Consider the following 24966-nt stretch of genomic DNA (forward strand, 5'->3'; position numbering starts at 1 on the left):
TTTGTTAGCAGTAATGGCACCCAGGCCCCTGCAGGCAGTTGATGGGAGCACCCTGACTGGAAGTCAGGTCTTCTCCAACCCAGTGCTCCTTCACTTAAGCTATCTGGAGATTGCTCTGCCAAAGACAGAGAAAGTGTTGACTGTGATTTAATTAATGGGCAGAAAAACTATCACGTAGCCCATAAGTAGTGGGGGGTGCTGAGAATATGCTATCAGAGGTTTAAAACAGCATGCTTAAAACCAAAATCCTTGGACACACAAGAAAATTAAACATGGTTCTTTTTAAAATATACAAATCAATTGAAGGAAAATAAGGCCACCTCTACCAAATATTTAACTCAGTTTCAACTTTTTGCCTCCCCCATCACCTTTTTAAGGTCAAAAGGTGATTTTTTTTTTCTCCTTCCCTCACTCTTTATCTCTGCAAGATTTCAAATTGCATCTAAGACTTACAAGTAGGAGTGTAAGTGATTCGTTTATAATTCTCAGATGAGATTTTCCGGATTTGTGGGATATGGATCGGTGTCCAGATTGACTCTGTTCTATTATAACCTAGACTCAAACATTGGACTCCTAGAGCATCACTCACTCCTTGCACACTGGCAACCTAATTAACTAAAAAAAGAATTTAAAAAAATTAGTGGAGAGACAGAGGCTGCCAGCCAGCTATAAGAATACCTCTTGGAAAGGTTTTACATTTTTCCCCTCAAATCTGCAACCAAGTACTACCCGTCATAAAGGACATTTAAAAACACATTACTAAGAAGCTGTGAATGTTGCTAGAGGATTTTGTTTAGCAACCCACCACCCGCTTCTGTACCCCACTCCCTGCCCCAAATCTGCTTTTAAAACCAATCATACCCAGAAATAGGAAGACAAATGTTTCATTCTTTATGAGCCCCAACTTTTAATACTCGGATGTTAAGTGTTTTTCTCACAGGTACATTATGTTTGGATTTTATTCTCCATTTTTAGTCTTACCTGTGTTATATTGATAATGAGGATTGGAAAAACACATGAAAGAAAAATATTTAAAAAGTGATTGAAAAGAAAATAGGCACTTGCTTTTGTATTTGGCAACTACAATTGAGATTGGGGCAGGTTTTAATAAAGTAAATTTGGATCAAGAGAAATGATGTTCATGCCAATCTTCATAAAAGTCTAAATTCCTTTCATTTAAACACCTCAACAATTCTAATCTGTTTCACATGTGTATTAATATTATGTCCAAGAATGTGCTATCAGGAAGCCGTCTTCTGCCCTGATAAGTGAGGCAAAGTGATGGTCCAACATTGAATTCTAGTAATCTAAATATTTAGAGTATAAGTAGTTTGTAATTATTTAGAACAGATGACTGTTGTGGATACTCAAATCAGTTCATTTTTTCATGAAGGATGCATGGCACACAACTGGCATGTATCGGCTCATGTGGTTGGCAAACACATTGTGTGACACCCCAGCATGTTGATGGTGTGAAACACAGCAGCCCTGTGGGCTGACACAGACAGTATAGAGCTGGCCTCGTCATCCACCTGTGTATTTAGTCATTAACTTTTAAATGACTTATAAAGAAATTCTATATGAATTTTCAGGTAATAGTGCCCCTGTCTTTTCACACTATAAATATGTGCAGCTATTAAATTTAAAATAGAAAATTTGTTAGAAAAAATGATAGCTGTCTTTAGCCTTCTGTCAAACTAAGTTTGAAGCAACAGTTAAACTCTGCTAGCATAGTTAAACATGTGTTTTGAAAACATTGTGTGAATTATGCTCAGTGTTTGATCAGTTAGGAAATAAGAATACTGATTTAAAGTCATATCTCCAATTACTGGAAAAAACTGAAAGTGTAATTCTTGTAACAATTATCCTTTCAAAAAGCACAAATTAAAAAGATGAATATCAATTTAAAAAAAGGATCATAGATTAATCTAAGGGGGGTGTAGTGCAGGAAGAAAACAAGAATGTGGTTTGTCTATATTCTAGGAGAGGAGAGTCAAGGCAAAATGAGATCTGATCCTTTCCAAGTCATTCTGTGTGCCTCACACTGGAGTGTGATTTCACATGCATCTTGATGTTCCAAGTATCATTAAACATCTAGCAATCAGAACAAATGTTCTGCCAAATTCTATTTATTATCTTAACTGTTTGAGGCATTGAGCACCCTAGATTTGTAAATATATAATTAAAATCCCTATTAAAAAAATAAACCTAGATAGGGATTTACATTATTCTTAATCCATGTTTACACAGAGATGTATTTTTAAATATTACATCAGATCTTTGTGAGTTCCACTAAATCAGTGTGATGCTTTGCCAAAACTGTTTCTAAAAATGATGGGTATTGGTACCCTGTGGTCAGGGAACCTTTTTTATGGAGTTTTAGAATTTTTTCTAGTTACTCAAAATGACCACTTTTTCCAGGTCTGTCTGTTTCCAAGAATACGAGTGTAGGTACTATGGATACACTTTATCACTTGGAGGCCGTCAGCACATATAGATCCCCAATTGCAATGATTTTAGAGGAAGCTCAGCTCTAGAAACCTTTCTGCCTCTTCCTGGATAGATCTATGACTGAAAATGTTTTCTGATTGTTTAAATGCAGAAAGTCAAAAAGAGCCTAGCCACCATGAAAAATAAACCTGTTACACACACGCGTGCTGTTTCAAGGCAGTTTGTTGATTAAGGCATTTCTCTAACCCCTGTTCCTGTCACTTTAGTGTCTGTCCCAGTGAAGGAAGATCGAAAAGTAAGTCCCAACACTTGAATGCACATGGCATAACTCACTTTTGTAAGTTCCTCAATGATTTTGAAGCAGAAACACAGTTGGAACTATAAAAATTCCTACCAATAAAAGTGTGGCATGTATTCACAGTGATGAAATTATTAGTGTCTTTGGGTGTAGAATGTTTTGTTTGACTAATTTGGGGTCAATGATTTGTCAACTCTCACCTAGGCCCTGTACTTACCATAAAATAACTCAGCCTGGAGGTCCGTTTAATGAAACAAACTTACCAGGTTTGACTGTAGCTTTGGACATGTTGTTGCAAGGATTTCTGGAGGCTTGTTGGAAAGAATGTGGTCTTCATCAGCATCTGTATATGTATCAGCTAGGATATAGCTGAGGGGTAATAGCAATAAACTGTACATCAGGATTTTCTCATGACAGCAGGCCTTGCATGGGCACCACTCGTAGGTCCTTCCCTTTCTCTTCCTTTTGCTAACTCAGTGCAGTAGTCATAGGATGACAGCTTTCAGGACTTCTAAAAAGTAGCTAGGGACATTGGGAAATTCATTTGTCCAACAACTGAATGCTTGCTACAGGCCAGGCACTACTCATGGTTCTATGAATGCATAAGTGAACAAGGGAGACAAAATCATAAGGCCTTATGAAGTTAATGTATTTAGAAGATGGAAGGAGCTAGAGATGGTAGCACAGAAAAATCGTAGTGGTAGGAAGAGGACCAGGGTTTTGTACTATCAGAGAAAACGAGAGGCCATTTTCAGTTTCAGCTACAGAGTTGTTAAGTAGAATGAGAAAAAATTCACCAAATTGGGTAACTCAGGACACCATTAATCATTTTTTAAATTTAAGTATCATTGATATACAATCTTATGTTTGTTTCAAATATATAGCACAGTAGTTCAACAGTTACCCATATTATTAAATCCTTGCCCCATCTAGTGCTGTCACTATCAACATGTTACAGAAACATTAACTGTATTCTCCGTGCTGTACTACCATCGCCATGTGAATTATTGTGCCCTTTTATCCCCTTCCCCTTCTCCCCCAACCCTCCTAAACCTCTCCCCTGTGTTAACCACTAGTCCCTTCTCCGTATTGATTCTACTGCTATTTTGTTCCTTCTATTTTGCTTTGTTTCTATACTCCACAAATAAATGAACTCATTTGGTATTTGTCTTTCTCTGCCTAACTTATTTCACTGAGCATAATACCCTCTTGATCTATCCATGTTGTTGCAAGTGGGAGGATTTCTTTTCTTTCTAGGACTGAATAATATTCCATTGTGTAGGTGTACCTCTTCTTCTTTATCCATTCATCAATTGATGGACACTTAGGTTGCTTCCATATATTGGCTATTGCAAATAATGCAGCAATAAACATAGGGGTGCATATATCTTTTTGAATCGGGAATTTTGTTTTCTTCAGTTAAATTCCTAGGAATGAAACTACTGGGTCAAATAGTATTTCTGTTTTTAGTTTTTTGAGGAACCTCCATATTGCTTTCCATGATGGTTGCACCCCTTACATTCCCACCAACCATGTGGAGGGTTCCCATTTCTCTGCATCCTCGCCAGCATTTGTTATTTCTTGTCTTTTTGGATAGTGACCATTCTAATTGAGGTGAGGTTTTATCACACTGTGGTTTAGATTGGCATTTCCCTGATGATTAGTGAAGTGGAGTGTCTTTTCATGTGCATGTTGGCCATTTGTATTTCTTCTTTGGAGAAGTGTCTGTTCAGATCCTCCACCCATCTCTTAAATGCATTATTTGTTTTTTGGATGTTGAGGCATATGAGTTCTTTATATACTTTGGATGTTAACCGCTTATCACATGAGTTTATGAATATGTTCTCCCATGCTCTAGGCTGACTTTTTGTTCTGCTGATGGTATCCTTTGCTATACAGAAGCTTTTTAATTTGATGTAGTTCCACTTGTTCATTTTTGCTTTTGCTTCCCTTGCTCGTGGAGATCTGTCCAGGAAAAAGTTGCTCATGCTTATTCAAGAGATTTTTGCCTATGTTTTCTTCTAAGAGTTTTATGGTTTCATGACTTACATTCAGGAATTTGATTCATTTCTAGTTTACTTTTGTGTATGAAGTTAGACAGTAATCCAGTTTCATTCTCTTACATGTTGTCTGCATTTCCCAACACTGGTTATTAAAGAGGCTGTCTTTTCCCCACTGTAGATTCACGGCTCCTTTATCATATATTAATTGACCATATATGTATGGGTTTATATCTGGGTTCTCTGTTCTGTCCCATTGATCTATGGGTCTGTTCTTGTGCCAGTACCAAACTGTTTTGATTACTGTGGCTTTGTAATAGAGCTTGAAGTCAGGGAGTGTATGTAATCCCCTCAGCTTTGTTTTTCTTTCTCGGGACTGCTTTGGCTCTTCTGGGTCTTTTGTGGTTCCATGTGAATTTTAGAACTACTTGTTCTAGTTCATTGAAAAATGCTATTGGTATTTTGATAGGGACTGCATTGAATCTGTAAATTGCTTTGGGCAGGATGGCCATTGTGACAATATTAATTCTTCCTATTCATGAGCATGGGATGTATTTCCATTTATCGGTGTCTTCTTTAATTTCTCTCATGAGTGTCTTACAGTTTTCAGAGTATAGGTCTTTCACCTCCTTGGTGAAGTTTATTCCTAGGGAGGCATTTTATTCTTTCTGATGCAGTTGTAAATGGAGTTGTTTTCCTGATTTCTCTTTCTGCTAGTTTGTTGTTAGTATAGAGGAATGCAACAGATTTCTGTGTATTAATTTTGTATCCTGCAACTTTGTTGAATACAGCCATTAGTTCTAAGAGTTTTTTTGGTAGAGTCTTTAGGATTTTCAACATATAATGTCATGTCATCTGCAAATAGGACAATTTAATTTCTTCCTTACCAATTTGGATGCCTTTTATCTCTGTGTTATCTAATTGTCACGGCTAAAACCTCCAGTATTACGTTGAATAAAAGTGGTGAGAGTGGGCATCCTTGTCTTGCTCCTGATGTTAGAGGAAAAGCTTTCAGCTTTTTGCTGTTAAGTATGGTTTTGGCTTTGGGTTTGTCATATGTGGTCTTTATTATGTTGAGGTACATACCCTCTATACCCATTTTGTTGAGAGTTTTTATTCATGAATGGATGTTGAATTTTGTCAGATCCTTTTTCAGCATCTATGGAGATGATCATGTGGTTTTTGTCCTTCTTTCTGTTAATGTGATTTATTATAGTGATCGATTTATGAATACTGTACCATCCCAGAATCCCTGGAGTAAGTCCCACTTAGTCATCATGAATGATCTTTTTGATGTATTTTAAAATTTGGTTTGGTAGTATTTTGTTGAGAATTTCTACATCTATGTTCATTAGGGATATTGGTCTGTAATTTTCTTTTTTTGTGTTGTCTTTGTCTGGTGCCATTAGTCATTTCTGTAAGCATTTCAATAGAATGGTGATGATCTAAACTAGATTTTTGAGAAATTACACAAGGTGTGGTAAAGATGCAAAGACAGAAGGTAACTGTAAATCTTCTAAAGCAGTGTGTTTCAGTGAACAGAGTGGGAAATTTTATCTTGAGAGGGCAGAGCTAGGCAAGCGCCCTGGCTTTGTGGGGAATGAGCAAATGTGAGAAGAAAGGACTTGAGTACTTTTTAGGTAGGGGTAAAATGCAAGAGAGGGACCTATCAATGAGTGTGTGAAAAATGGAGAATAATCTCCATGTAAACATCAATTTATCTGGTATATAAGTGATAGCCTAGCCTTTTGTTGTGTGGTATAATGTTAGTTTATTTTAATGTGCATTCTCAGGGTATATGGATCCTACTTATTTAGAATGGCTGACTTATTTAACCACATTGTGTTCACCCTTTTCTCTAAGGCCACCATCTAAACATACATAGAAATGTATACACAGAAGACATATGGGTTGTGCTTATAGCTTTCCACTGACAGTACACTATAAACCAAACTAGTTGCTGGTAGTTGCATCCAATATTATATAAACTCTGCAGTGTTTTTCCATCAGAGTATTTCTTAATTAGTTCCCAATAATTATTCTGAGTTTCTTTTACTTCCCATAAAAAATGTGTTAGGAAGCAAGACAGGTAATACTGTCCTCATTTTAGAGAAGAGAAAATTTGTAGTTTACAGTACAGAGGAATAATAGGTCTCCTGCTCCATAGAGACCCTGTAAGTATAGAGGGAACTATTATAATGAACTGTGGACAGACTGTTTTGATAGTTTTTTCCCTTAATTACAGAGATACTACTTGTCAATCTATTACAAATCTACATCGTACTTTAAAGCCAATACTCTGACCTGTGCTTTGGAGGCTGGCTTAAGAAAAGTACTAATAAAGAATACGTCAATGGGAATAGAGAACATTAGGCCCTTTTTCCTTATAAAAGCAGAAAACTAGGACCTTGTACCCTTGAGAGCACTTACTGATCAACTATAAGCAAATAAGACTCATTATAAATAACATGATGCAAAATAGAGAAGGGGGAAGAAATGACATCAGTGTTAAAGACCACAAAATGCTGATGAGCATGGTAAACTCTTAGCAGTCATCCCTGTTAGTCCCTGGCCATGTTCATATGGCTGTGATGTGACAATGAGGCAGCACCATCTTAGATGATCACCACTAACCCCATCTGACTCCTGACCTAAAGAAGGCTCTGGAAATGGGGCCACAGGACTGAATATGCTATAGCATTGATGAGAAAGGTTATGCTTTTATTTTAGGGTATCTGGACATTTGTGTCTAAGACATAGGTACTTCTTGAGGTACTTTGGGGATTCATTTTACAAAACCATCTATTGCAATGTGTTTTCTCAGCTCTCTGGCCCAGCTGCTGCTGCAGGAGAGCATTGAGTTCCAGGCAGCAGGCTAGATGACAGCCCCAGCTGCCTACAAGTATCACCTATAGTGAGGTTTCCAGCTAGGCCTCCAGACCAGCCTTCCTCAGTAGCAGCACCTCCCAACCTGGCAGTGGCAGGTGCTGCCTTTCCCTTTCCGAAAGACTTCTTCCCTTCCAGACTTTAACCTGCTCCCAAGATGTTTCCCATGTACACGTGGTCCTGCCGTGAACACCTTCCACACCCTGCCATTTGGGATTTGGAGACACCACCAGACCTGCCCTGCAGGCCCATCAGCCTCTTTCCCATCACCCAGCACCTGGGCCAGTCAGAGAAGGGTGACTCCTCATATCCACTGCTCCATGTAACCACTCAGGTGCTAGTTCATGGTACCTTGGTTTTCCCATACTGTAGCCGTTGGTGGGAGGCCTTGGGATGTTAAGAGGCAGAGGCAGAGGCAGAGCACAAGTCACATGAGAAACTGCTTTTTATGTATTTTGTACAAGGACTGCTTGGAAAACGAATGTTATTTCCTCCAGTTAGTTTTAATGAATGGCAGTACCATGTCATGAGTTACACAGGTTCAAGGTGAGAATTTTTTAATAAACCTTTTCTGATACTAAAAAGATCAAACAAAATCTTGCTTGAAAATCCAACTAAGTGGCATTTAATAGTATGCATTTATTTTGCATTTTAAATTTATGTGTCACATTGCTTATTATAATGTCTATCTGTAAGATGCTTTTTCATTGAGATATAATTTTATGTACAATAAATATTGCCCTTTTCAGTGTATGAGTTTTGACAAACATATGCAGTCCTGTAATAATACCACAATCAAACATAGAACATTCCCATCACCATAAATAGCCCTGTGTCCCTCAGAAGTCAAGCCCTCTCCTGACCTCAGGCCTCTGGCAACCATTGATGTCTTCTTCTGTCCCTATAGCTTTGCTTTCCCAGAATGTCAGATAAATGGAGTCATACAGTATGTAGCTTTTTGGGTCCAACTTCTTCCACTTAACATAATACACTTGATATTCATATGTTGTTTCATCTAACAGTAGCCCATTCCTTTTATTTCTGATTAGAATTCTACTCTGTGCATGTACCACAGTTTGTTTATCTTTAAACAGCTGAAGAATATTTGGGTGGCTTCCGATTTTTTTTTAACAGAGCTATACTTTATGGTCCAAATATGGATGCATTCAAATTAATTTAACCAGCCTTCCTAGTCTGTATTTTAACTTAGTTATGTTCTACAGAACATAAATATCAGATGCTTATAAAATACACTTCATTTGAAATACCTTAAATACAAAACACACAATTCAAGTACAAAGCAATGCCCTATGGTCTCATGAATACATTTACAAAACAGAGAAATGAAAAATTAACAGCTTCAAATAAGTAGATGATACTATCCAAAGCCTTGCCCAACAAATCATATTTTGAACAGAGGAAGAAAAGAATACTGAGTATTAGTTAGTGGTATTCTTTTAGAAGTACTGCATGAAATTAAAAAACACATTTTCAAATTCTAATAGTGGCATTAAAATTAAGCTGCTTTCTAATCTGGATTAAAAATAGCACAAAGTGTTTAATGTATGTAAAGAGTTGTCCAGAGAAATTGAACTAATAGAATGTATATGTAGATATATAAATAGAGATATACATGTATATATGTATGAAAGAAAAAGATTATAAGGAATGGCTCATGCAGTTATGGAGCCTGACAAGTCCCAAGATCTGCAGGGTGAATCAGCAGGCTGGGGACCCAGGAGAGCTGGAGGCATAGTTCCAGCCTGAAGGCGGACAGGCTTGGGGCCTTAGGAGGAGGCAATGTTGATGGAATTTCAGTCTCAAGGCAGGAAAAAAACATGTCTCAGTTCAAAAGCAGTTAGGCAGCACAAATATTTTCTTAGGAGGAAGAGTCAACCTTTCTGTTCTAGTCAGGCCCACCTGCATTAGGGATGGGTTGGATGGAGCCCACCTGAATTGGGGATGGATTGGATGGAGTCCACCTGCATTAGGGATGGATTGGATGAAGCCCACCTGCATTAGGGATGGATTGGATGGAGCCCACCTGCATTAGGGAGAGCAATTGGTTTTACTTAGTCTACTGATCCAAGTATTAATTTCATGTAAAAACATCCTCACAGAAACACCTAGAATAATGTTTGACCGAATATCTGGGCACCCTCTGGCCCAGTCAAGTTCACAGGTAAAACTAATTATCATAGGCGATTATTAATAAAGCTGCTAAAAACATTTGTGAACAGATCTTCATGTTAATGTGTATTTTTATTTCACCAGCAAATACTTAGGAGTGGGATAGATGGGTCATATGGAAAGTGTATATTTAACTTTATAAGAAAGATCCAAACTGTTTTCCAAAGTAGCAGTGCCATTTTATATTCCCATCACTGAACTGGGATAGTTGTAGTTGCTCTACATTCTCCCCAACACTTGATGTTATCACATGGGTCAGTGTTCCTCCCTCTCTCCTTCCTTCAGTAAGTGTGTAGTAGTGTCTCACTGTGGTTTTATTTGCATTTTCCTAATGACTAATGATGATGGGCATCTTTTTAGTGTTTACATGTTATCCATGTGTCTTCTTTCATGAACTGTTCAAATATTTTACCCTTTTGAGGAACAGGAGGCTGTTTGCTTTCTTAGTTTTAACAAGAGTTCTTTCTGTGTTCTGGGTACAAGTCCTTTGTCAGATATGTGTTTTTCAGATACTGTCTCCCAGTTCATGCCTTTTCTTTTAAGAGTATCTTACAAAAAGCAAATTTTAATTTTGAAAAAGTCCAGTTTATCAGTTTTAACAATGGACTGTGCTTTCAATAGTATTTTTAAGAACTCTTTAAGGTCATAAAGTTGCTTTTTTGATGAACACAAATTTGAATTTAGGGGTTTTAATGTTGAGTCTTATATTAGCCATAGCATCCAATTACTCTCTGTTTTATTTTACTAACAGAAAAATCCCAGAAATCGCATTTTGCAAAATATATAGTTACAAATGGAAACAGTTTTTGAAAAAAAAATTTTTCCCTTGCAATCCTAGGATTGTATTTAATTAAAGTAATCCCTAAGATTGAAACATGAATTGCAGGAATTTTTTACTTTATAGTTGAGTCAGTAACAATTAAGAACTGCTGGAATTATTTTTAATCATAAACATCACTCTGTCAACAAACACCAAGTATAAAATTAAATGCTAAAATCATCTGTTCCTCTCCCCATTCATGTGATTGTTATTGAACAACAGACTCTCTTGCCAAAGCAGGGGCCTGCACAGGGCAGATGAGCTGAGCCTCTGCTGGGCTTAATTGAATCAGGTGCCTGTGTGCTGTGGTAATAAGCTTACATGTGTATGCACAAGCCTGAATTTAAAGAGAAAAAGAAGGGAAGAAAAGAGACCAATGCAGAGTTACAACTTTCCTAATCAGTGAAGCCATTTCCAAAACATCTGACTAGACCTAGAAAGATGTCAGGGAAAACTTTGTATTACAAAGACTGTGAAAAACCACATACAAGTACCTTAGTACTGGATGTGCTGGTGGTATCCCAACGTGGAGTTCTGGTATCACCATATGTAATTTTTAAAGTCACAGTTGTTTTCAAGGTTGAATATCCTTTGAAAATAATAGGAAAACAAAGTGCAGAACTACTGAAAACACCTCCATACATCCCTAGAAACTTGGTTAGTAAGCCTCCTGATCTTTTGTTGACATGTTTATTTTACAGGTAAAGAAAATACATCAGAGATAAGCAAATTTAAGATCATACAGCAGTCTTATGCTGAACTGAATCCAAGCACTCTGACCACTATTTTAGTGTGTTTTCTATTACCTGACCCAGCCTCTCCAATTACAGTAGAAAATATTTCTCCTTGGGTCCATTGCATAGAGAATGAAGAGTATACTCAACTTTGTGAGCCCTTTTGTGGCATCACAAGTTGTATCTTGTAGAATGTGTGTCCCTTTTGGCTGGGGTGAGCAATATTTGGAAATTTAAGACATTCCCCTTCCAGCTACTTCTACAGGAGGTGTCCTAGGCAAGAGCCCAGATCTTATGAAAAACACATAAGCCTTCTTATTTGGATTCCCTGTTGATTAGTGTATAATTTTGAATCCATTCAATGGCAGATTTATCAAGCAAATAATCCCTAGGAAGACTGGAAGTGGCCGAGGCATACATCCTTTGGTGATTTGTTCAAAATGAAGGTGGGAAGCCAAATACCTCCTTGCTTACTCATGAAAGTATATTCAGGGAGGTTAGTTATGAGTGTTTGGGCTTGGAGTGACTTGTTCCTGGATGATGAAGGTAACATGGACACTTGGGATGTCTTTGCTGGACAAACTGCCTGTATGGTCCTTGGTGTTCTTCAGTGGCCAAGGAGACAGTTATGTGTGAATAATAATAAATGATAGTGTAAAACCCATACTATCTCAACTGTCTTGAAAGTTAGCATTAACTCACAAATATCTCTTCTCAGCTTAGAAAATGCGAGGTTCTGATAGTGTGTATTATGTCTTATTATAATTGGTCAGATACTTTTCACGAGATTTGGTGCATTTTAAATGCTTGTTAAAGCTTGTTTGAATATTAGATGGTGTGTTTGTCATACACAGCAGTAGTACAACTCCTTTCAGGTTCCCAGACCCAATTCCAATGCATGTGTGTGTAGGAGAAGGGTCTTCCCACACACACCACCAAGCAATTCTGATGGGGGTCTGAGAACTCAACTCAGTTCTGATGCTATCTGCCCATAGACAGCACCAGATTCTCAAGGGTAAGGCCTCTATCCTAGAAGACTGCCCTCCACCCCTGACTCCAGATGCCAGTTGCAAGCCCCAGGCAGTTATCCGTGCTTCTGAACAACTAACTACAGGCTGGAGGTTCCAGTGACCTCCCTCTTGGGTTCGATTAATTTGCTAAAGCGGCTCACAGAACTCAGGAAAACATTTACGTTTCCAGTTTAGTAAAGAATACAAGTTAACAGCTGGTTGAAGAGATACACAGGGCATGGTCCCAAATAAAGGAGCTTCTATCCTTTTGGAGCTTGGGGCCTGGCTGGGTGGGACATGTAAGCTTTCTGGTTCCCCAAGCATGGAAGCTTTCTCGGAGAGAGAAGCAGGATCAGAGAGAGAGAGAGATGCCCTCCTCAAGGGTTTTTGTGAGGGTTTCACTGAATGATCATGTTGACTATATCATCGGCCATTGGCTGATTCAACCTCTAGTCCCTTCTCTTGGGTGGAGTCCAAAAATCTCTCCTTAACATGACAGACACCCTTTTACTTTTGAGGTTCTGAAGTGTTAAAAACACTGTGAATGAAGACCAAATAAACCTGGGAAATATATATTTGGTCATATGAATGAGCAAATGTGTATTTCCTAGAACTCTTTATACTCTTTATATCACACATGGTGGAACATAGTTACATCTCACTTTGATAATTGAGGACTTTTTATAGTCTTATCTGGTTCATACATTACCACTATGAAGAGTAAGCCTGTAAGTAGGGAATTTATCATAATCATTGCCCTGAGCTGCTTCTTGCTACCAGAGAATTCTAACATTGGTAAAGATGTGGAAACTATTTTTCTAATCAGTAATTCTGTAGTCTTATGCATAATGTAATCTTTACTTTTAATACCAGAAAGAACTCCCTCCTAGTTCAATACCTAGCTCCTTCTCACTTGCCCACATTTGGTAATGCTATTTAAGTGACCTAATATTTTTCATTTGCTTACCCCCTTTCAATTAAAAGAGGAAAGAAAAATGTAAACACAAATTTGGGAGTATGTGAGGCAAACATAATTGAGGAATCCACTTCATACTTTGTAAAATGATACTATTGGTCAGATGGGCATTGGCCACAATATGTCCCTTCACAGGCAATGCACGAGTGAGGAAATAAATATTAAAGTGATTGCTCTAATTACTTGAAGGACCTCAGTTTGTTACAGTATTAAGGACCGGTGTTTACCATCTGTTGCTCCTAAGTTCACATGTACTCTGAAATGGGTCATGCATACTGCATTGGACTAGCTGTAGCTTCAGTGGTGTTAATACTAATATAACATAAAATTCCAAGTCTTCTATCTTAATAGAAAAGAAATTAGTATGTTGGCTCATTGCCTAAAAATGTTCAGTCTTGGGTTTGCTCATTAGGTTTAGAATTACTTTTTGGAAAAATGAAGTCTGAAAATCATTTCCATGGATATCCCAAGGTATATCCATTCTGTGATTTATACTATATTTAGTGATACTAATAACTTAGAAGTAAAATGTTTCCAGAATTCCCATTGAGCAATGATCTTTTTTTCCTTTTATTTCACAAAAGCACTCCAGCTACAATCATGTTTTGTTTTGTTTCCCAGGTATAAACCTCAGTCCAGATTCAAAGACTTTTTCTGTTTTGCTTTTCCATTATTTCTGTAATATTATGACTATCCATAATCATATTTGCTTATTTTTCAAGTATATTCCTGAATACTTGTAGTAATTATGACATTAAAAAATGCAAAACTTTATCTAAACTGCATAGTGAACCACTGATGTGTTTTCAGAGCACCTTAATAAGTCTCTTTGACCTCGTGTGTACATTTGTGTGCATTCATAATGAGGGTTGGGACTCTATGTGGCTTAGATACGTGCTTTAAGTCCTTATGAAGCTTTCATGGTCAGAGCTGTATTCTAGGAAGTTCTGAGAGAAAGAGATATGAAGTCCTCGATGTAGAAATTATTACCATTTTGCAACTAGAGGAAACCTTACTGATTAAGTATTTTATATTAATAAAATAAAGATTACAGGAAGTAAAAGTTTTGGCTAAATGCAGATAGCTAAAGACTGAAATAACTGGGAATGGAATCCAGATCTTTTGCCCTCAGCCAATGCTTTCCTGCCCACTTAGCTGGGAACCAAAAAATTTCAAATCTGTTATTTATTCAGTGACTCGTGTTGTTTTCCAGAAAGGTGGAGAGCAAATATTTTAAGGAAAGCCTCTTTAATTATAAAGCATCTCTATTTTTGTGTTTACATTCTGACTTTAACAGAGTATTGAAGGAGGATTATGAACGAGGATCCATGATAAGGTGAAAAGAGTACTAGACTAGGGTGAGGACTCTGAATTGGAGTCTCTCTTGGTGATTTGCTTAGTGTCTCTGTGCCTCTCTTCGTCTGGGAAGTACCAGCATTGTGACAGACAGTTGCCAAAATTATATGCATTAGTATAATGCAACTGCATTATAAGCCACAGGTAGTATGTAATGTTGTTAGTAATTATTATTATTATTAATTACTTGTATTTTAGCCACTGTCAATTGATATTAACCCAAAATGGTAAAGTAGGAAGAACATGAATTTTAATATTGACCAGGATTCAAATTCTTTTGTCACTATTTCCAGGGGTGGTATCTTACACAAGTTAACACATCCCCCAGAAAGTCTGCTTACAGAAGTGCAAGGATTAAATTAAGGCACCCAGCACAGAGCCTAGCACACGTACTCCACATTGGTTTCAATTCTCACCAATTCTCACACTATCTTAACGTATCAGTATGGAAGATGACTTCTGGAGATACCACCATTTTTACATGTGTGTAATTTAACTTGGTACTCTAGCTTTGCATGCAGTAGGTATTACTCCTGTGTCGGCTTAAGTGCTGTTTTATCTGTTGACTGCTCTTTTTCTCCTTTCCCTGCCTGGTTTCTTTCTTTATCCCTCCTAGGACTCTCGAGTTACACTCATATATGAGATGTGCCTCATGTTCCAAGTGTCACTGAGATGGCCTCTTGGTAGTAACATGATGTGATTTCTTTCTTTCTTTTTTTAATTTGTCCTTTTGGTTTTTTCTTTCTTTTTTATTGAAGTATCACTGGTACACAATCTTATATTGGTTTCAAGTATACAACACAGTGGTTCAACATTTACTCCTATTATTAAATCTTCACCCCCACTAGTGCAATTACTATCTGTCAACATAGGAAGATGTTACAGAATCATTGGCTATATTCTCCATGCTGTACTACCCTCCCTATGACCAACTTATATATGACTGAGAATTTTTGTGCCCTTTTAGCTCCCTCATCCTCCCATCCTAATCCTTCCCCCATGGTAACCACCAGTTACGTCTCAGTGTCTATGAATCTACTGCTGTTTTGTTCATTTTGTTTTGTTTTGTTTTTAGATTCCACAAATAAATGAAATCATATGCTATTTGTCTTTCTCCGCCTGGCTTATTTCACTGAGCACAATACCCTCTAGCTCCATCCATGTTGTCGCAAATGGCAGTATTTCTTTCTTTTTCATAAGGCTGAATAATATTCCATTGTGTATATGTGCATCTTCTTTATCCATTCGTCGATTGATGGATACTTTGGTTGCTTCCATATTTTGGCTATTGTAAATAATGTGGCAATAAACATAAGGGCACATATATTTTTTCAAATCAGGGATTTTGTTTTCTTTGGGTAAATTCCTAGAAGTAGAATTAATGGGTTGTATGGTATTTCTATTTTTAGTTTTTTGAGGAACCTCCATACTTCTTTCCACAGTAGCTGCACCAATTTACATTCCCACCAATGGTGTAGGAGTTTGCCCCTTTCTCCACATCCTCACCGACACTTGTTATTTCTTGTTGGTGTGAGGTGATAGCTCACTGTAGTTTTGATTTGCATTTCCCTGATGATTAGCGATATGGAGCATCTTTTTGTGTGCCTGTTGGCCATTTCTTCTTTGGAAAAATGTTTATTCAAGTTCTCTGCCCATTTTTTAATCAAGTTATTTAGGTTTTTTTTCATTGTTGAGGTATATGAGTTCTATACATATTTTAGATGTTTAGATCATTTACAATCATATTCTCCCATACTGTAGGTTGCTTATTTGTTCTTTTGATGGTGTACTTTGCTGTAGCAAAGCTTTTTAGTTTGATGTAGTTCCACTTGTTCATTCTTTATTTTGTTTCCCTCGCCTGATGAGATGTGGTCCAGGAAAAATTTCTCATGCTTATATTCAAGAGATTTTTCTTGCCTGTATTTTCTTCTAAGAGTTTTATGGTTTCATGTCTTACATTTAGGTCTTTAATCCATTTCAAGTTTACTTTTGTGTATGGAGTTAGACAGTAATCCAGTTTCACTCTCTTGCATACAGCTGTCCAGTTTTTCCAGCACAAGTTATTGAGGAAGCTTTCTTTTCCCCACTGTAGATTCATGACTCCTTTATCATACATTAATTGACCATATATGTGTGGGTTTATATCTGGGCTCTCTATTCTGTTCTATTGATCTATGAGTCTGTTCTTGTTCCAGTACCAAACTTTTGATTACTGTAACTTTGTAATATAGTTTGAAGTTAGGGAGCATAATCCCCCAGCTTTATTCTTCTTTCTCAGAATTTCTTTGGCTATTCAGGGTCTTTTATGAATCCATATGAATTTTAGGATTATTTTCTCTATTTAATTGAAAAATGCCATTGTGTTTTGATAGGGATTACATTGAATCTGTAAATTGCTTTGGGCAAGATGGCCATTGTGACAATATTAATTCTTCCTATCCATGAGTATAGGATGTATTTCCATTTATTGGTGTCTTCTTTAATTTCTCTCATGAGTGTCTTAGAGTTTTTAGAGTATAGTTCTTTCACCTCTTTGTTTAGGTTTATTCCAAGTATTGTATTGTTTCTGATATAGTTGTAAATGGAGTTGTTTTCCTTTCTCTTTCTGCTAGTTTGTTGTTAGTATAGAGGAATGCAACAGATTTCTGTGTATTAATTTTGTATCCTGCAACTTTGTTGAGTCCAGTTTTTAGTTCTAATAGTTTTTTGGTGGAGTTTTTAGGGTTTTCTATATATAGTATCATGTCATCTACAAATAGAGTTTTACTTCTTCCTTACCAATTTGATGTCTTTTATCTCCTTGTCTTTTCTGATTGCCATGGCTATGATCTCGAGTAGTATGTTGAATAAAAGTAGTGAGAGTAGGCATCCTTGTCTTGCACCTGATTTTAGAGGGAAGCTTTCAGCAATTTTTGCTATTAAGTATGATGTTGGCTATGGGTCTGTCAGGTATGGCCTTTATTATGTTGAAGTACATACTTTCTATACCCATTTTGTTGAGAGTTTTTATCATGAAGGAATTTTGAATTTTGTTGAATACTTTTTCAGCATCCATTGAGATGATCATTTGGTTTTTATCTTTCTTTTTGTTAATGTGGTGTATTACATTGATTCATTTACAAATATTGTACCATCCTTGAATCCCTGGAATAAATCCCACTTGGTCATGATGGATGATCCTTTTGATGTATTTTTGAATTCAGTTTGCTAATATGTTGAGGATTTTTGCATCTATGTTCATCAGGGATATTGGTCTTAACAGTTTGTTTTTTTTTTGTAGTTCCTTTGTCTGGTTTTGGTATTAGAGTGAGGTTGGCCTCATAGAATGCATTTGGCAGTAGTCCCTCCTCTTCTACTTTTTCAAATACTTTAGAAAGATGGGTATTAGCTCTTCTTTAAATGTTTGGTAGAATTCAGCTGTGAAGCCATCTAACCTGGACTTCTGTTTTTTGGGAGTTTTTGATTACCAATTCAATTTTGTTACTGGTAATTGGTCTGTTCAGATTTTCTGTTTCTTCCTGGGTCAGTCTTGGAATGTTTTATGTTTCTAGGAATTAGTCCTTTCTTCTAGGTTGTCCAATTTATTGGCACATAAGAATTCTCTGATAATTTTTTTTTGTTTTCTGGTATCTATTATACTGTTCCTTTTTTTGTTTCTGATTTTATTTGAGTACTCTCTTTTTCTTGGTAAGTCTGACTAGGGGTTTGTCTATTTTGTTTATCTTCTCGAAGAACCAGTTCTTGGTTTCATTGTTTTTTTTTTCTATTTTATTTTTCTGTATTTTATTTATTTCTGCTCTAATCTTTATTATGTTCCTTCTACTAACTTTGGGTTTCATTTGTTCTTTTTCTAGTTTTTATGATTGTGAGTTTAGACTGTTTATTTGGGATTGTTCTTGTTTCTTAAGGTAGACCTTGAAGTATTGCTATATACTTCCCTCTTAGAACTGCTTTTGCAGTATCCCACAGATTTTGGACTGTTGAAATTTTGTTTTCATTTGCCTCCTTGTATTGCTTGATTTCTGCTGTGATTTTTTTCATTGATCCATCGATTATTTAGAGGCATGTTGTTGATGATGTGATTTATTCCTGATAACAATTGTTAATAATTTTTTTGTTCTCAATTATAACTAGCTATTGTTAACTATGGGAATTTTACCAAACCAATGCCATCCCTTTCATTAATAGAGACTTCTGTATTTATAATAGCAAGTGTAAGTCAATTACATAAGGAATTTTTGGAGTCTTGTGCAGCCTTCAAAAACAACAGGAAAACCAGCATGCCCATATCCAAATCCATAGAACCACCACCTTCTTGCCTTGCCCAAGCACTCTGTAAGAACTGAATCCCATTCCTCCAAGGTGTTTCATGCTCTCAGGCCCCATTTTCCTTTTCTTTTTGTTCCCTTTCCTTCCCTTTTCTCACACTGCACCTTTCTGAAATGGTGAAGCTTCACTGTGCTTCTGTGCAGTCCCTGGGAATTGTCTAGCCTCCCCCAACCTAAGAATGTAGAGTTTGGAAGAGTCCTTGGAAAAGGTTGTTATTCAAGTTATATAGCAGATATAACTTGAATTTTTACTGGCCCTGGCAGCACCACTGGGAGAGAATGCTTGTAACAACAAAATGCTAATGGATGCTTTTTCCACAGTACTTGGCACCATCATGATATATTTCATCAGTAGGTACTTATCCAGCTTGCTTTTGATGGACATGTTTGTGGGGACCAGGCAAGCAAAATTCTCCCTCTGTTGCTTGGGTTTCAGTGCAGTGCGTTCCTTCGATGATATCTCTGAGCAGTGGCAATGTGGAGGCTATTAAAAAGTAATGAGGATTTGGTTTGGGAAGGGAGGACCAGCCCCCAAAGAGGTGGGGAAGTTGCCTAGAGCCCAGTTTCTAATCAGATCAGAATCACAAATGTGCTTCAATTCCAGTGGGTAGTTTCTTATACTTAGGAGAACAGCCTTTTAGCTTACTGTGGAGAGAACACTGATCTACATTAATGATTTTGAATTGTTAAATAGGATCAATATCAACTTTTAGAAATACCTGCACTTAAAGCACCCAATTTTACTGATTGTTTTTTTTTTTTAAACTGAAATTTCTAGGCAGTAACTAATCTTGTGGCTTATACTGTGCGTGGGACTCTCAAAGAGGAAGGGGATCACATGTCTCTCTGTTTTGAGATTTGTTTGAAGCTTTAAAAACTTACAGGAATTTTAAATAAAAGTCAAAATTTTATTTTAACTTTTTTAAAGCTTCAAGTCTAGTTGGGTGGGTAATACAGAGGCACAAGGAAGTCTTAGTATTTAAGGCTAAATAAATAATTCAATAATCATTTATGAATCATTAACTAGCCAAGTAGTGTGCAATGTTCTGGAAGTTCAAACATGAATAAGACATGGTCCCCAACTGCCTGCAGCTTTTTAGAAATGACCGTAATACAACGGGAACCTAGAAAGTTCTTCAGCAACAAAGTTAAAAAAAAACCAAAAAACTTTTGTCAAGAAGAATTAAGAAAAGTTTACAACAGAAGGTCCAGTTAAGAAGGTCCTTGGGGCTTTCGCTGGGTAAAAATGGAGAAAAAGAGTGTTTTACATAGAGGAAACAGCATGTGCAAAAGTGTAAAGACATGGGAGTTGTTCATATGTTTGAATCTGTAGTGTTGCAACATAGAGAAAGTAAGCAGAAGCCAGGTTTTAAAGAGTCGTGAGTATCACGGAAAGAAGTTAGGCTTATCTGCTATGTAGAATAACTATTCTCAATATGGATAATTCAGGGATAGTTCACTTATGGGGACATATCAGAATTAGGAAGGGGCATTTCCAAATTCCTTTGGAGATTCTGAAATGACCAAGTAAAACTCATTGCCAGAAAGTCCACCAATATTGTGGTGTCATAACTATCTCAGCTGCGTTTGGAGCAGAATAAAGATAAACAACAGTTACTGTTGGTTTTAACTCTAGCTTCCCATTGAAGTCCTTTGGGGAGCTTTAAGGATACCAGTGCAAAGGCACCATCTCAGACCAACTGAGTGATCTCTGGTGATGGTCCTGTCTGCCAGTATTTTTTACAAACTTCTCCAGGTGTTTGTAATGGGAGCAGGCAGAGAACTACTATACTAGACAGATAAAAATAGTGCCAATCAAGGAAAAGGATGATTGAAACAGTATGGTTTAGTTGGGACTGCTGTCTTAAGATTGTGAATTTGAATCTTAGAAGGAAATGGATATAGATTAATAGACTATTGCAGGTAGAAATAAGATACAATTAAAAATGAAAGCAATAGAAGCAATCAAGTTATAAGTGAAGGAAGGCAGATATAACTTGAATGAAGTCTGGTAGATAAAACTTAGGGAAGACTGGAAAGATGTCCAGTGTCAGCACCTGTTTCTTTTCAAATGGTATATTGGGGGTGAATGCAGAGAAACAGCAGAGTTTTAGCAGAGAGGGTTGGGAAGAGGAAAACCCACGATACTTCATGTTTCCTAAAGAATATTTATCTACAAATGAATGGAAGCTTTGTAATTGTTTTGTTTCCTACATACAAGTACCATGTTCAGTGTGAAAGTAATGGAGACAGAAGAGAGTCAACAGGGTTTATAAGCATTGTGTTTCCTTGACACCCAGCCTTATCTGTATTTTGGAATTAAGGACCTGGGCTTGACATTTCACGAAGAGTCCTAGGATCCTAGGCAACATTGTCCAGGAGTACATGACTACACAACAGAAACCTCTACTCTCTGTGTTTGATTCATCAGATGGTTAACTATCAGATCATAGTCCTTCTAGCTATGGCTCTAGCTAAAGGAGGGGAAATAGCACATGGTTTCCATGTGCAAAGTAGAAGTGGCACTTAACAGGAAGTAGAGTGAAAAATTGGGTTAGAAACTAGCTTTCCCAAAGGCTCAGTTCACAGTACACCTGAACTTGTGATGCTTCATTTGTAATAGAGGCAGGCACAACTTGAAATAATTGATAGGGTATGGACAGATACAGAATGAATGAGGTGCTTATTACTTTAATCTCTTTGAATTACTGTGTCATGCTGAGCTCCTGAACACAACCAAGACAAACTTGGAATGATCAAAAGGGGCTGTGAAACAGGAGAGAGCAAAGATAAGTTGTTTATTTGGGCTTTTTGAATTTTAATGGTCAGAAAGGTTTTTATTATAGTCTTAGTCTATAGGCATGGAATACGTGGAAATTTAGTATTTCCTTCTTATTTGGTAATTCTTTATCTCAGTGAATACAGTGTGTGAGGAAGCCATTTATGGAATCTGCTTAGTAATCTGGCCCCTTATCTTGGGTGTTTTCAGCAGAGGAGGGGTGTTGAGAAAGGAAACATTTGCAAAGGCCCAGATGCATGAAAGTGCAAGGTCCTGGGAGAGGCAAGATGTTACGTAAGACTGGAATCCAGGCCCTATCTGGGGAAGGGTCAGAAGCCAAACATGGAGAAAGTCGGCAGAAAACAGATCAGAGCAGCTTTCAGTGTGTCCATGCTAAAACATTTCAGTATCAGTCTTTAGTAGTGGGCAGTTGTTATAGAGGTATTATAGAATAAAGATCTACATTTATTATTTTTTAAAATCCTCATTGAATCAATATAGCTACACTGTGGTAGGGAAAATCAGGTGGCTCTTGCCGTTGTCCAAATAAAGAAAACCCAGTGAAATGTTGAGACAGTGGGATGAAAGGAAAAGAATGAGTCAGAAATCAGCACAACTCATGGATAAGTAATACATTGGAAATGAGAGACAGCAAGGAATCCAGCATGACATTCAGTTTTCTGGATGATGATTGTTAAGATGATGCCATAAACTGCAAGGAAGAATTTCAAAGGAGAAACAAATTGAGGGCAATAATGAGTTCATTTTTGGACATGATGAGTCTGAGGTGGCTGATTTTATATATATATATATATGGAGGTAGGTAGACCAGAGGACAGCTGGAATTTTCTGTTTTAAGGTACCAGTTTAGAACTTACAATATATAAGAAATGAGTGTGGTTTACTATATGAATTCGCAAGATGACCTAAAGATATTGTGTAGTGTGAGAAGGATAAATTGGCGAGGAAAATGCCTGGGGAACAACTTTAGGGACAAATGTGGAAGAGGAGTCCACAGATGGACCGGAGACAGCAGAGAAGTGGGAGGAAAACGGGGGTGAGTGGAGAGAGTGTATCAGAAGTCCAGGGAAGCCAAGAGAATTTCAAGGCATGGGCAAGCAGTCAGCTTTCACCATGCAGCTGAGAGGGCAGAAATCACTGAAAAGTGCTGACCAACCAAACCAGCACTCAGACCAGAGTTGCTCTAAGAAGGTGGGGCAGAAGCCACTGTTACTGGTTGAAAGGAGAATTGATGAGAAAATAGACAAAGCAGTAGTTGTGTGCTTTTATTCCAGAAAAGTCTGCTGTGAGGAAAACAGGTAAGTGAGAAAGAAAAAGTGACAGCTAGAAGGGACTGAAGGGTTTGATGTCTTTATTTTTGCGGTAGATGGGTAGGCATGGAGCAGGGGAGCATGCTAAGAGTTGAAAGCAAGGTGATGTGGCCACTTGGCCAGTGGCCTCGGCGATCTGTCAGGCCACAAAGAGACAATAATAATGATAGCAAACTGATACAGTACCAACAATGTTCCAAACACTCCTCTATATTAATTCCTCTATATCTCATAACTGCCTTGTGAGACGGATTCTGTTATTACCCTATTTTACTTAGGAGAAAAATGAGGGACAGAGAGGTTAAATAACCTGCCCGGTTTCTGCTCTATCCGCAACCCTAAGCAAATACCTTACGGAGCTGCCAGAACGATACCTTGGTGTAGATGACAGCTTCAGCAGGTTCAGAGGCTCGATGGTTGAGAGGTGGAAAGGGGGGGGATGGGAACCATGGTCTTTGCTGAGATACAGTTCAGCTCTGTGGTAAAGAGAACCTTTATCTGTGGACATGTCTTTGCAACTTTTTCATATTATTAAGAAGTTGAAGATTGAGTAAAGTTAGTGGCTTATCAATATTATTTGACCCTTAATCTTCTTGGAAGAAGCTTAGTTGGGAAGAGTTAGTCTGAGTGAGTTTGATGTGGCAGAAGTGAACTAACCACCTAAGATGAAATTAGAATGTTGGCAAGTAATTCAGGGTTGAAATCAGGGCTGGAATGTGGGTGGTGGATGGGGGGTGGGGAGTGGGGGATTGAGATGGGTAGGAGGTTGAAACAAAGTTTATCTTGATCACATAGTTGAATAAACTTGAATTATTTTCAGGCATCTGGTATTTGAACTTATGAAAGATTGGACAAACTTTTGTTTATCCTGATTGCTTAAGCTTTTCCTAGTTTTGTGCCTGTCACTCAACAAAGGTGGCATTATTTGGAAATTTTAAGGAGTACAAGTCTCTTATTCTGATATTATCATTAACATCAGTAACTAACAGTAACATTTATTCAGAACTTACTGTGTTGCTAGTAGTCAAAATGCCTACTACTTTGTGGAAAGTATGTCATTTTGCTTTCATAAAAACCCCAGAGATGGCTCACTATTAAATAGTTTTACACTTGAAGAAACTCCTGCTTAAAGACAAAGTCCCAACCCAAGGCCATAGAGCTAGCAGGTGGCTAAGCCAGCATGTGAACCAGATAGTATGAATATAGAACTCAGGTGCTTAACCCTCTGTACTGTTCATGAAATAGATGGTACCCTGAACACCCCTATTCTTTCAGAGTTGGATCAGGGCTGCCATGTCCACATATGAGAAGATCAGATTTAGAAAACCCATGTCTCTAGTTCTACTGACCATAGCTATTTGGGGGTTGGTTTATGAGTGGAAAGGTGAGCCTAATAATAAGATAGTTAAGAGTTATTTTAAGAAAGTAAAGAATCTGCATCATCTTCATATATCTTTACCTTCCCTGACTAGGCCATTAAAAAATTTTCTTTGCATTTTCAATGCAAAAGGGATCCATACTTGAATACACTTTGCTGTCCTAGATATTTGTGGGCTGGAATTTCAGTGAAGAAAGCTTTGTTGGCAATAGGAAGGTTTTTGGAACAATAATTGAATATAACGTCCCCGGTTTCTCTGTCCATCCATCTCTTCAATAATACGTACTTGCTGTACTAGCTGCTGGATTCAGAAGTAAAGGTAGATAGATACTTACCCTGATTTCATATTGTGGAGTTTATAACATGGGGAAGGCAGAAAGTAAGTTAACTAGGAATACTTAATTACTGTTAAATTGGATTTTGGAAACT

General features: G+C 37.4%; 1 protein-coding gene across 2 annotated transcripts in view; it reads left to right on the top strand.

Moving 5' to 3' along the window:
- Positions 1-24966, top strand: part of FMN1 (formin 1) — a 368992-nt gene that overhangs the window by 148304 nt on the left and 195722 nt on the right. The window lies entirely within an intron of this gene.

This window comes from Manis pentadactyla, chromosome 11 (assembly GCF_030020395.1).
Source record: "Manis pentadactyla isolate mManPen7 chromosome 11, mManPen7.hap1, whole genome shotgun sequence".
Taxonomy (NCBI): Eukaryota; Metazoa; Chordata; class Mammalia; order Pholidota; family Manidae; genus Manis; species Manis pentadactyla.